The following is a 12092-nucleotide window of genomic DNA, read 5'->3' on the forward strand; positions in this document are numbered from 1 at the left end:
CCTTCCGGTTGGCTCTTCCGGAGGGTTCCAGAATGCATCCGGTGTTCCATAGATCGGTGCTCACGCCCTACAAAGCACCTCATAGGTTTCAGGAGCCAGACACAGCACCAGACCCGCTCAGAGAAGGGCCCAGAGAGGGGGGGTCGCCTAGGAGGGGGCACATCAACGAGGTCACAGAGATTTTAGACTCGAGATGGGGGGAAGAGGGAGTAGAATATTTCCTAGCCAGAGAGGGTACCCCGGCCAGTGCCAACAGCTGGGTACCGGACTATGCCTTGGAGGAGCCTCTGCTCAAAGAGGAGTTTCATGCCATCTTCCCGCACAGGCCCATGCCAGCAGAGTATTTCGACGACTGGCTCTTCACACCCACTCTTTCAGCCAGCACATTCCTGGGGTTCGACTCGGACGAGGAACAGGCACCAGTCCCCAGCTCCCAGGTGGGTTCGCCACCGGGGTCTGCCTCAGACCACTCGTATTGGTGGGACGATCAACCAGAGGAGCAGTGGCGCAGGAAGTGGCTGAGGGGTCCTTGGATGGGACCACCCGAAGAGGGGGAGAGGGGCGAGACGCATATGGACGTGTTGGGGGACAACGTGGGGTTCGAGCACGAAGACAGAGAGATGGAAGCAGAGGAGAGCGACGTTGACGAGTACATGGGGGACGAACTGTATCCTGCAAGCACCCCCGCTACGACGGAGCACCCAGTACCCGCACCGGAAGGAGGGGAGGGGGGAAGGGGGGGCTTCGAGGGGGGGATGGATATCAGGGGTTCAGGAGCAGAGGGACAGGAAAGGGAGGAATTAGAGACCGAGGGAGAGGGTGCGGAGGGAGAAGTCAGCGATGATAGCCATCCGAGGTCTCTAAGTCTCTCCAGTGAATCAGAGGATTCACAGAAAGGGGCTCCAGTGGTCAGAGCCGGGGGGTTGCCAGAGGGAACACCCCAGGAAGGAGGGGCCAGAGGGGACTCAGAGAGCAGCAGCTGGAAATCGGGACCAGCTTCTCCACCGGAGAGCAGTAAGGGGGAGGAGTCCCAAACATCGGCAGCAGGCAGCATTCCGTCAGCGGAAGGACAGGAGTCAGGGTTAGCCACGCCTGCATCAGAGAGCGAGGTAACGGTCAAAAGGAAGGTCAGGGGCAGCGCGCGCGCGCCAAGTTCAAATGTACAAGAGGGGGGCGCAATGGGCAGTCCGGAGAGAGAGCCGGGTCCCAAAGCCCGCCGGAGAGAAGGGGAGGAGTCCGAAGGGTCCGCTTCCGAGGCATCCAGGAAGGAAGGCACCCAGGGGGGTAGTAGGACCCAGAGGAGGAAGGAGAAACGTAGAAGGTGGAGTAAGGCTAGAGTCTTAAGCTGGTGTACAGGGGGCGGAGACTCAGACGAGGCTTCGCTGGTCTAGGGTCTAGACGTAGAGACGCACGCTAGTGCTTGAAAATGGAAACTAAATGTCAATAAAGACTTCTGTACAGTTCTAATGGCTAGCGTTGGTCTTCTGTGAGCTGAGACCTGGAGGCAGTCTCTGACACATACACTTTGCGATTTCTGGGTTAATGTTGCATTAACACCAAAGAACACAACTTGAAATAAGCAACATCCAAGATTCTTGTTTCGATGTAGCTTCAACGCAAAACAACCTGTTTTGCTCTGTTTTAGCTTACTACACTTTGCTTTGCTATTTGTTGGTGAATGAACACCGAATGAAAAAACCCCAGCTTATTCGTCTTGTTTCTATTGAGATGGAAGCAAAACACATATGCTTTATTTGGGCTGTTAGGAAACCTTTCACTGCGTGATTTTTGGGTGAATGTGCATACTAATCCGAAAAGCAGCAATTGCAAGTAAGCGCAATGAAAGCTTATTCGTCTTCTTTCTGCGCATATGGTAGCGAAAAGACGGTGTTTTGTCATTTGGTTCTCATTACATACACTTTGCGATTTCTGGGTTAATGTTGCATTATCACCAAAGAACACAACTTGAAATAAGTGACATCCAAGATTCTTGTTTCGATGTAGCTGGAACGCAAAACAACCTGTTTTGCTCTGTTTTAGTTTACTACACTTTGATTTGCTATTTGTTGGTGAATGAACATCGAATGAAAAAATCCCAGCTTATTCGTCTTGTTTCTATTGAGATGGAAGCAAAACACGTATGCTTAATTTGGGCTGATAACAAACATTTCACTGCGTGATTTTTGGGTGAATGTGCATTCTAATTCGAATAGCAGCAATTGCAAGTAAGCGCAATCCAAGCTTATTCGTCTTCTTTCTGCACATATGGTAGCGAAAAGACGGTGTTTTGTCATTTGGGTCTCATTACATACACTTTGCGATTTCTGGGTTAATGTTGCATTAACACCAAAGAACACAACTTGAAATAAGCAACATCCAAGATTCTTGTTTCGATGTAGCTGGAACGCAAAACAACCTGTTTTGCTCTGTTATAGCTTACTACACTTTGCTTTGCTATTTGTTGGTGAATGAACACCGAATGAAAAAATCCCAGCTTATTCGTCTTGTTTCTACTGAGATGGAAGCAAAACACATATGCTTTATTTGGGCTGTTAAGAAACATTTCACTGCGTGATTTTTGGGTGAATGTGCATACTAATCCGAAAAGCAGCAATTGCAAGTAAGCGCAATGAAAGCTTATTCGTCTTCTTTCTGCGCATATGGTAGCGAAAAGACGGTGTTTTGTCATTTGGTTCTCATTACATACACTTTGCGATTTCTGGGTTAATGTTGCATTATCACCAAAGAACACAACTTGAAATAAGTGACATCCAAGATTCTTGTTTCGATGTAGCTGGAACGCAAAACAACCTGTTTTGCTCTGTTTTAGTTTACTACACTTTGATTTGCTATTTGTTGGTGAATGAACACCGAATGAAAAAATCCCAGCTTATTCGTCTTGTTTCTATTGAGATGGAAGCAAAACACGTATGCTTAATTTGGGCTGATAAACATTTCACTGCGTGATTTTTGGGTGAATGTGCATTCTAATTCGAAAAGCAGCAATTGCAAGTAAGCGCAATCCAAGCTTATTCGTTTTCTTTCTGCACATATGGTAGCGAAAAGACGGTGTTTTGTCATTTGGGTCTCATTACATACACTTTGCGATTTCTGGGTTAATGTTGCATTAACACCAAAGAACACAACTTGAAATAAGCAACATCCAAGATTCTTGTTTCGATGTAGCTGCAACGCAAAACAACGTGTTTTGCTCTCTTTCAGCTTACTACACTTTGCTTTGCTATTTGTTGGTGAATGAACACCGAATGAAAAAATCCCAGCTTTTTCGTCTTGTTTCTATTGAGATGGAAGCAAAACACGTATGCTTAATTTGGGCTGTTAAGAAACATTTGACTGTGTGATTTTTGGGTGAATGTGCAACTCTAATCTGAAAAGCAGCAATTGCAAGTAGGCGCATTCAAAGCTTATTCGTCTTATTTCTGCACATATGGTATCGAAAAGACGGTGTTTTGTCATTTGGGTCTCATTACATACACTTTGCGATTTCGGGGGTTAATGTTGCATTAACACCAAAGAACACAACTTGAAATAAGCAAAATCCAAGATTCTTGTTTCGATGTAGCTGCAACGCAAAACAACCTGTTTTGCTCTGTTTTATCTTACTACACTTTGCTTTGCTATTTGTTGGTGAATGAACACCGAATGAAAAAATCCCAGCTTATTCGGCTTGTTTCTATTGAGATGGAAGCAAAACACGTATGCTTTATTAGGGCTGTTAAGAAACATTTCACTGCGTGATTTTTGGGTGCATGCATACTAATCCGAAAAGCAGCAATTGCAAGTAAGCGCAATCCAAGCTTATTCGTTTTCTTTCTGCACATATGGTAGCGAAAAGACGGTGTTTTGTCATTTGGGTCTCATTACATACACTTTGCGATTTCTGGGTTAATGTTGCATTAACACCAAAGAACACAACTTGAAATAAGCAACATCCAAGATTATTGTTTCGATGTAGCTGGAACGCCAAACAACGTGTTTTGCTCTCTTTCAGCTTACTGTGTATCTGAAGAAGTGTGCATGCACACGAAAGCTCATACCAAGAACTAACTTAGTTGGTCTTTAAGGTGCTACTGGAAGGAATTTTTTTTTGTTTTGACTATGGCAGACCAACACGGCTACCCATCTGTAACCTCAGCTTACTACACTAGCTGGAACGCAAAACAACCTGTTTTGCTCTGTTTTATCTTACTACACTTTGCTTTGCTATTTGTTGGTGAATGAACACCGAATGAAAAAATCCCAGCTTATTCGGCTTGTTTCTATTGAGATGGAAGCAAAACACGTATGCTTTATTTGGGCTGTTAAGAAACATTTCACTGCGTGATTTTTGGGTGAATGTGCATACTAATCCGAAAAGCAGCTGTCAGGGGTTCAGGAGCAGAGGGACAGGAAAGGGAGGGATTGGAGACCGAGGGAGAGGAATCCGAGGGAGAGGTCAGCGATGATAGCCATCCGAGGTCTCTAAGTCTCTCCAGCGAATCAGAGGATTCACAGAAAGGGGCTCCCGTGGTCAGAGCTAGGGGGTTGCCAGAGGGAACACCCCAGGAAGGAGGGGCCAGAGGGGACTCAGAGAGCAGCAGCTGGAAATCGGGACCAGCTTCCCCACCGGAGAGCAGTAAGGGGGAGGAGTCCCAAGCATCGGCAGCAGGCAGCTTTCCGTCAGCGGAAGGACATGAGTCAGGGTTAGCCACGCCTGCATCAGAGAGCGAGGAAACGGTCAAAAGGAAGGTCAGGGGCAGCGCGCGCGCGCCAAGTTCAAATGTACAAGAGGGGGGCGCAATGAGCAGCCCGGAGAGGGAGCCGGGTCCTAAAGCCCGGCGAAGAGAGGGGGAGGAGTCCGAAGGGTCCGCTTCCGAGGCGTCCAGGAAGGAAGGCACCCAGGGGGGGTAGTAGGACCCAGAGGAGGAAGGAGAAACGTAGAAGGTGGAGTAAGGCTAGAGTCTTAAACTGGTGTACAGGGGGCGGAGACTCAGACGAGGCTTCGCTGGTCTAGGGTCTAGACGTAGAGACGCACTGTCAGGGGTTCAGGAGCAGAGGGACAGGAAAGGGAGGGATTGGAGACCGAGGGAGAGGAATCCGAGGGAGAGGTCAGCGATGATAGCCATCCGAGGTCTCTAAGTCTCTCCAGCGAATCAGAGGATTCACAGAAAGGGGCTCCCGTGGTCAGAGCTAGGGGGTTGCCAGAGGGAACACCCCAGGAAGGAGGGGCCAGAGGGGACTCAGAGAGCAGCAGCTGGAAATCGGGACCAGCTTCCCCACCGGAGAGCAGTAAGGGGGAGGAGTCCCAAGCATCGGCAGCAGGCAGCTTTCCGTCAGCGGAAGGACATGAGTCAGGGTTAGCCACGCCTGCATCAGAGAGCGAGGAAACGGTCAAAAGGAAGGTCAGGGGCAGCGCGCGCGCGCCAAGTTCAAATGTACAAGAGGGGGGCGCAATGAGCAGCCCGGAGAGGGAGCCGGGTCCTAAAGCCCGGCGAAGAGAAGGGGAGGAGTCCGAAGGGTCCGCTTCCGAGGCGTCCAGGAAGGAAGGCACCCAGGGGGGTAGTAGGACCCAGAGGAGGAAGGAGAAACGTAGAAGGTGGAGTAAGGCTAGAGTCTTAAACTGGTGTACAGGGGGCGGAGACTCAGACGAGGCTTCGCTGGTCTAGGGTCTAGACGTAGAGACGCACGCTAGGGTTTGAAAATGGGAACTAAACTTCAATAAAGACTTTGTACAGTTCCGCTGGCTAGCGTTGGTCTTCTGTGAGCTGAGACCTGGGGGCCGTCTCTGACAGTAAGCCTCGTCTCTCCTAGTTTCATCGGTTTTCTTCGCCTCAAGCATCGCTGCGGGAGCGAGGCAGGGAGGGCAGAAGACTGGTGCCTTGCGAGCTCACAAGAGTCAGGCGAGATGACCACAGAACAGAAAATAGCTTCCCTGCAAGAAGCGGTGACACAACTCAGCGCTGAAATAATCGCATCCAGGAAGAGGGAGGAAGAAGCGGCAGCTGCCTGCAAAGATCTTCAAGCCAGGTTGGAAGGGCTTGTGAAGCAGGGGCTACCGGGACCCAGATCCGAGGGAATTGGGCTGGGGAAGAGAGGAGGCAGCATTGTATCTCATTTTGATGGGAATTTGCAGCAGTACCCCAATTTCCGAGCAGATGTGCTGTTTGCGCTGCAGCTGCTGGATAGAGACTTTAGAGATGAGCGGGAGAAAGTGGGGTTTATTTTGTCTCATCTGCATGGGGACGCGAAAGCATGGCTGCGCAATCTGTGGAGGGATAATGATCCAGCGCTCCAAAGCGCAGATGCATTCATTAAAGCAATGGACTCCTGTTTCTTATCCAACATAGACATTGACATTGCCCGGAAAGACATATTTGGGCTAAGACAAGGGAAAGCCAGCGTCAGGCAGTATCATTCCCGGTTTTTTGCATTGGTCAACGCGCTGAATTGGGATAAGGATTCTCCGCCGGTTAGAGACCTTTTTTGGGAGGGTCTGAATGCACAGATCAAGGATGAGATGGCACGGGGAGAGAGACCCACAACCACTCAGCAAGTGGTTGAAAGAGCGCTGTCAATTGGGGTGAGGCAGGAGGAACGCCCATGGAGCAAAGAAGAAGGGCGTTGGGGACGCACACCAGCGAGAGTGCCCTCCCTCTTGCCTAGAGAGGCAGCGCGTGCGCAGTCCACGCCTCCACAGGGAGGGGGCGACGAGCAGATGGAGATTGGCGGTGCTAGGGCTCACTCAGCTACCAGAGCCTTAACACCGGGAGCAGTAAAACCGAAGCTGCCTAGAAGGAACAGGAAGTGCTATATATGTGAGAGTGAAGAGCACATGGCGAAAGAGTGTCCCCAGAGGATCCACAAGCACACTGCAGCTTCAGTGACAGTATTGGAAACAACTCAGCAGAGAGAAACACAGGGAAACGACCAAGTCTGGCTGGAAACGGAGGCACTGGGGCCCAGCCAGACGAGTCAGTGAAGAAGCCCCCAGAGATTTTACAGCCCACAGACCCCCTCCCGCCCAAACCAGTGGTGCAGCTCACCGCATCGCTCCAGCTGCCCAATGGACTCACCTTAGAAGTGCCTATTACAATTGACTCTGGCAGTAATGCAGACTTTATAGGACTGGAGTTCATTCAACAACACAACGTAGCTTTACTGCCAGCCACGCTGCCCCTGAAGGTTGTCACGGTGGATGGCAGGGAACTGCTAGGGGGGCAGGTGGTGCAGCAGACGCCGCCGATGGTGATGCAAATTGGGAATCACCGGGAGGTCATCAGCTTCAATGTCACCCAACTGTCGGACACGCCTGTAGTATTAGGCATGAGTTGGCTGCACAGGCACAGCCCAGCATTGGCTTGGTACCAGCGCCAACTGACTTTTGGCTCCTCCTACTGTGCAGAACACTGCATTATACCCAGCCCAGAAGGGGAAGAGGAGGACCCGCAGTTACAGTTGGGCACGCTGCAAGCAGTACCCCTCAAGTATGCGGAGTTTTTGGAGGTATTCTGCGAGAAGGAGGCGGACAAGCTACCTCCTCACAGACCCTATGATTGCAAGATTGACCTCCTGCCGGGGGCGACGCTGCCAACTGGGAAACTGTACTCCATGTCTGAGGATGAACTGCAGGAACTCAGGGAGTTCATAGATCACAATTTGAAGCGTGGGTTCATCCGGGAGTCGAAAGCGGTGGGAGGCAGTCCAGTATTCTTTGTGAAGAAGCGGGACACGCCCCAACGGAGGCTGGTGGTGGATTTCAGAATTTTAAATTCGAAAACCAAGCCCTCAGCTTTCCCCATGCCCAAGATAGACGACCGGCTCGCGACGATGCGGAAAGGACGCGTTTTCACCAAGTTGGATCTACGTGGGGCGTACAACCTGATTCGCATGCGCGACGGCGACGAGTGGAAGACGGCCATGTTCACGCCTCTGGGCACCTACGAATACAGAGTTATGCCCTTCGGATTACAAAATGGCTCTCACACTTTCCAAGCCTTTATGCATCATGTGCTGGCGGGGCTCCTTTACAAGAAGTGCGTATGCTTCCTGGACGACATCCTGATTTTTTCAGAATCGCGAGAGGCGCACGAGAGGGATGTCAGGGAAGTTCTGCAGAGACTGAAGGAGCACAGGCTGTACGCCAAGCTGGAGAAGTGCCAGTTCGACGTGACGGAGGTGGATTTCCTGGGCTACAAGTTGTCGGACAAGGGGCTCGCCATGGACAGCGCCAAGGTTCGCGCAGTTTTGGATTGGAAAAGCCCGCACAATCGGAAGGAAGTCCAGCGGTTTGTCGGCTTTGCCAACTTTTACCGCAAGTTCATCAAGGGATTTGCCATGCAGACAGCGGCCATCACCGACACGCTCAGCTCCAAGAAGAAGAAATTCATCTGGACGGAGCAAGCGGAGCAGTCCTTTCAGAAACTCAAGCGTCTCTTCGCGTCCGAAGAGCAGCTGCTGCATGTGAATCCCAGCAGACCCATGAGGGTGGAGACGGACGCCTCAGACAGAGCCGTGGGAGCTGTCCTGTTGCAACAAGACCAGCAGGGGGACTGGAGGCCGTGCGCCTTCTACTCGAGGAAGCTCAGCAAGTCGGAGCAGAATTACACTATCTGGGACAGGGAGTTGCTAGCCATACATGCAGCATTCAAGGCATGGAGGCACTTCCTCATCGGAGCCAGACATACAGTGCAGGTCCACACGGACCACAAGAATCTGGAGTACTGGCGCACGGCTAGGTTCCTCAACCAGAGACACATTAGATGGGCAGAGTTCTTCGCGGACTTCGACTTCAAGATAGAGTACATCCCAGGCGACAAAAACGTGATGGCGGATGCATTGTCCAGGAAACCGCAATACCTTGAGGAGGCGGCACCGTCGGCGGCCAAGCACATTTTCGCACCGGAAGCGTGGGCATGCGCGTCGGCAACCGTGGACCTGGACGCCGTACGTCGCGCGCTGCGGGAAGACCCCTTCGCACGGGCCAAGATGGAGGAGGTGCACAGGGGCACAGCGAGGGCCGACGAGTTCCAGATACGCGATGGGTTGCTCCTCCACAAGGGAGCACTCTACGTGCCGGGAGACGACCTCCGCGCAAGGGTCCTGCAGCAGCTACACGACGCTCCCACCGCCGGGCACTTTGGCAAAGAAAAGACTGTCGAACTCGTAGCCAGGGACATTTGGTGGCCCAAGATGCGGGGGGAAGTAGCGGATTACGTCTCGAGATGTGACACCTGCCAAAGGGCCAAGTCAATTCACAAACCGCCGGCGGGACTGCTGGAACTGCTGCAGACACCGTCTGAACCGTGGGAGAGGGTGGCCCTGGACTTCGTCACGGATCTGCCCAGCTCGAGGGGAAAGACAGCGGTGCTAGTGGTGGTGGACATGTTTACTAAGATGGCACACTTCATTCCGTGTGCGAAGGTAGCCACGGCAGAGCAGACCGCCAAACTGTTCATAGACCACGTGTTCAAAGTCCACGGTCTGCCACGGTCTATTCTCTCCGACCGGGGGCGACAGTTCATCTCGAACTTCTGGCAGAAGCTGATGGGCATTCTGAACGTCAAAGTCAATTTGGCGTCGGCGAGACACCCACAGACCAACGGGCAAGCGGAGAGGGTCAACGCCATCATGCAACAGTACCTGAGATGCTACGCCAATCAGCAGCCCACGACATGGGTGGACTACCTGCCACTCGCCGACTTCGCTTACAACAATACGAAGCACGTGTCGACGGGGGTGACGCCGTTCTTCGCCAACAACGGGAGGCATCCCAGAACCTTCCCGGGTTTAGAGAGAGTGGGGGAGGGGGAGCCACAGGCAGCGGAAGCCTTAGCGTCGGAGTTGCAGGAAGTCCACGAACAACTCAGGAGGCAGTTAGAACTAGCAAAGCACGCATACAAGGTGCAGGCTGACAGACACAGAAGAGTTGGGGAAGACATACAGGTGGGAGACTGGGTCTGGTTAGCAGCGCAAGCAGTGCCGACCAGATCGTTAGCGAAGAAGAAGCTAGGGCATAAGCAGCTAGGACCTTACCAAGTCCAGGCACAGGTCAATCCAGTGGCCTTCCGGTTGGCTCTTCCGGAAGGTTCCAGAATGCATCCGGTGTTCCATAGATCGGTGCTCACGCCCTACAAAGCACCTCATAGATTTCAGGAGCCAGACACAGCACCAGACCCGCTCAGAGAAGGGCCCAGAAAGGGGGGGTCGCCTAGGAGGGGGCACATCAACGAGGTCACAGAGATTTTAGACTCGAGATGGGGGGAAGAGGGAGTAGAATATCTCCTAGCCAGAGAGGGTACCCCGGCCAGTGCCAACAGCTGGGTACCGGACTATGCCTTGGAGGAGCCTCTGCTCAAGGAGGAGTTTCATGCCATCTTCCCGCACAGGCCCATGCCAGCAGAGTATTTCGACGACTGGCTCTTCACACCCACTCTTTCAGCCAGCACATTCCAGGGGTTCGCCTCGGACGAGGAACAGGCACCAGTCCCGAGCTCCCAGGTGGGTTCGCCACCAGGGTCTGCCTCAGACCACTCGTATTGGTGGGACGATCAGCCAGAGGAGCAGTGGCGCAGGAAGTGGCTGCGGGGTCCTTGGCTGGGACCACCCGAAGAGGGGGAGGGGGCGAGACGGACATGGACGTGTTGGGGGACAACGTGGGGTTCGAGCACGGAGACAGAGAGATGGAGGCAGAGGAGAGCGAGGTCGACGAGTACATGGGGGACGAACTGTATCCTGCACGCACTCCCGCTACGACGGAGCACCCAGTACCCACACCGGAAGGAGGGGAGGGGGGAAGGGGGGGATTCGAGGGGGGGATGGATGTCAGGGGTTCAGGAGCAGAGGGACAGGAAAGGGAGGGATTGGAGACCGAGGGAGAGGAATCCGAGGGAGAGGTCAGCGATGATAGCCATCCGAGGTCTCTAAGTCTCTCCAGCGAATCAGAGGATTCACAGAAAGGGGCTCCCGTGGTCAGAGCTAGGGGGTTGCCAGAGGGAACACTCCAGGAAGGAGGGGCCAGAGGGGACTCAGAGAGCAGCAGCTGGAAATCGGGACCAGCTTCCCCACCGGAGAGCAGTAAGGGGGAGGAGTCCCAAGCATCGGCAGCAGGCAGCTTTCCGTCAGCGGAAGGACATGAGTCAGGGTTAGCCACGCCTGCATCAGAGAGCGAGGAAACGGTCAAAAGGAAGGTCAGGGGCAGCGCGCGTGCGCCAAGTTCAAATGTACAAGAGGGGGGCGCAATGAGCAGCCCGGAGAGGGAGCCGGGTCCTAAAGCCCGGCGAAGAGAAGGGGAGGAGTCCGAAGGGTCCGCTTCCGAGGCGTCCAGGAAGGAAGGCACCAAGGGGGGTAGTAGGACCCAGAGGAGAAAGGAGAAACGTAGAAGGTGGAGTAAGGCTAGAGTATTAAACTGGTGTACAGGGGGCGGAGACTCAGACGAGGCTTCGCTGGTCTAGGGTCTAGACGTAGAGACGCACGCTAGGGTTTGAAAATGGGAACTAAACTTCAATAAAGACTTTGTACAGTTCCGCTGGCTAGCGTTGGTCTTCTGTGAGCTGAGACCTGGGGGGCCGTCTCTGACACATACACTTTGCGATTTCTGGGTTAATGTTGCATTAACACCTGTCAGAGTTGCTTCAAGATCCTAGCTCACAGAGGATCACGCTAGCCAACGGTCATTAAGTAAAAGTCTTTATTGAGTTACAGTTTCCATTCTCAAGCTGCTGCGTGCAACTCTACGTCTAGTAGCTAGATCGGCGAAGCTCCGTCTGAATCTCCGCCCCTTGTACACCAACTTAATATCCTAGCCCTGCTCCACCTTTTCCGCCTGACTGTTCTTCTCTGGGTCCCTCTGCCCCCCTGGGTCTCTTCCTTCCGGGATTCTTCTGACGCTGACCCCCCGGACCCTCCTGTCTCCTTGCGCCGGGCTTTAGGACCTGGCTCCCTTTCCGGGCTGCCTACTGCGCCGCCTTCCTGTGCATTTGAACTTGGCGCGCGCGCCCAACCTTCCACCTTCCGTCTAACCGTCTCTTCGCTCCCAGATGGAGGTGTGGCCACCCCTGACTCGTGCCCTCCCTCCTGTTGTGAGCTGCCAGCGC

Source organism: Podarcis muralis, chromosome 15 (genome assembly GCF_964188315.1).
Source record: "Podarcis muralis chromosome 15, rPodMur119.hap1.1, whole genome shotgun sequence".
Taxonomy (NCBI): Eukaryota; Metazoa; Chordata; class Lepidosauria; order Squamata; family Lacertidae; genus Podarcis; species Podarcis muralis.